This window comes from Penaeus japonicus, unplaced genomic scaffold (genome assembly GCF_977035675.1).
Source record: "Penaeus japonicus unplaced genomic scaffold, GWHDUDI00000001_assembly GWHDUDI00000005, whole genome shotgun sequence".
NCBI lineage: Eukaryota > Metazoa > Arthropoda > Malacostraca > Decapoda > Penaeidae > Penaeus > Penaeus japonicus.
Window position 1 is genome coordinate 5058640 of NW_028234407.1, and position 2537 is coordinate 5061176.

Below are 2537 nucleotides of genomic sequence, written 5' to 3' on the forward strand. Positions count from 1 at the left end.
ATATATATAAATATTATATATATATTATATTTTATATATAAAATTAATATATTTTAAATATTATAATATATATATATATTATATATATATATATAATATATTATAATTTAAAACAACACAAAAACCAACCCCAACACCGCAAACAAAACAACAACACACACACAACACCCACCTCCCAAACACACACACACACAAACACACCCCACCCCACACACCACACACACACAAACACAACCACCAATTATATATATATATATTAATATATAAAATATTTATTTTTTAAATATATATATATTATGATTATATATATATATATATTTTATATATAATATTTATATATATATATAGGATATTTATAATTTTATTAATATTAATATTATATTATATATATATAAATTTATATGTGTGTGTGTGTGTGTGTGTGTGTGTATAAATATATACATATATAATTGAATCGAAATTACTGGTCCCAAGTATTGCATCATTCTTCAGCATCATCCACATCACGTCTGAGATGAAGTAGACCAGCTTGGGAGAAGGGATGCTGCGTGGGATGCGATCAAATTGGGCATCGGAAGAAAAAATGAATAAAAAAAGGTATAACACTTGGAAATAAACTAGGAATAGAGCCATAAAGTTAAACTGTTTTTTACAAAAGAGAGAGAGAGAGAGAGAGAGAGAGAGAAAAAAATTTTATATAATTTATATATATATATATATATATATATATATATATATATATATATATAAAGCAAATACAGCTATTTGTGAGATATCTGATAATGTTTTTTATCAGCATATTTTTGGTTCATTGTTAATTCAAAACTCGGTTATATAAGTAATTATATATCTTACTTATATAAATATCTCAATATATATAACTACTTATTGTTTAGTTAGAATACAATCTTTCATAACTTTTTCATTCTAAAACACTTATATGATAAGTGAAAGCAGAAAGATGCCATGAATACATAGTAATTATTAATTACAGTGTAATTGAGAATAACAAAAACGGTAAACAATGGAAGCCACGAAATTACCATGTGGTTTTTAAATTCTTCTTCTGTTCTTTCATTTTCCTTCCTGTTTCCTCCCTTTCGTCTTCCGACAGATTTCTTTTTAATATGCCTGTCTGTCCTTCCTTTAGTATTATTGTTTATTTCTTCTGTTTCTATCTCTCTTCGATACCTTCCTGTTTTCCTCTCTTTCTGTTTTTCTTTCGCTCTCTTTCTCTTTCTCTTTCTTTTCTCTCTTTCTCTGTTTCTGTTTGTCTCTCTCTTTCTTTCTCTGTCTCTCGTCCTCTATCTCCTCTTTCTCTCTCTATTTATCCTTCTTCTTCTCTCACTCCCCTGCCCTCTCTCTTCTTCCTCTCTTCTCTAACTTCTGCCATTCCCACTTTCCTTTTACTCTTTTTCTCTCCTTCCTGTTCCTCCACGATTATTCCTTTTGTCCTCTCTCTCTCTCGCTTTCCCTATATACTTCCTCTCTGCCTCCCCTTTCCGTCTTTCCCCCTCCCTCTCTCGCTCTTTCCCTTCCTTCTTTCCCCCTCCCTCTCTCGCTGTTTCCATCCCTCCTTCCCTCCCTTCTCTTCCTCCATCCTTCCACCCTTCCCTCTTTTTCCTCTCCCTTTCTCTCTTTTTCCATCCCTCCTTCCCTCCCTTTTGTCCCTCCATCCCTTCTCCCTTCCCTCCTTCTTCCCTCCCTTCTTTTCCTCCATCCCTCCACCTTTCCCTCCTCCCTTCACCCCTCTTTCCATCACCTTTTCCCTCCCCTCTGCCTTTCTAACTGCCTCCCACACGACCTACATGCAGACAGGCGATCGTGGGCGTCAGAGCCGGCCCGCCCGCGCGCCCACAGCACAGGAAGGTCATCCAGGGACCCCCCACACCCCACCCCCCTGTTCTGACCTTCCGCCTCACGCCCTCGGCTTATTTTTTCTTATTAATCTAATGGCATTTTAAAGGTTTATGGGCGGATTTGATCGGTGGGTCGCGTATGGGCGGTTATCATCATCATTATTATCTTTATCCTTATTATCATTATTGTCATTATCGTTATTCTTATGATTATGCACTGCCTAATGCAATGATATTTCACCCATGATCATTATATGATTACTTTATATGTTTGTAAGTTCTGTATTAATGATTGCCCAAAGGAGGTAATTATTTGTTAAAAAATACGTACCTGTTGTGAGCCATTATCATGCTACAGGTACCTCGCATAAGTACCTATTATAAGTACCTATCTTAAGTTACTTCATCCAAAAGTAAGTACCGATCCAAAAATTCCCGAAGAAAAATGAAAACCGAATTTTTTTTTTCCCTAAACGTTGACAAATTTTCCTCCGATAGATTCCATTGATTTTATCTTTTTATGTTTTCTTCTCCTTTCCTTCTTCTTTTTTTCGTTCTTTATTCTTTATTCTCCCTTTTTCTCTGTTCTTTTTTCTTTCTTTCTCTCTTCTTCCCACTTCTCATTCCTTTCTTAATACTTCCTTCTTTTCTTGTTCTCCCTTCTGTTACTTTTGCTCC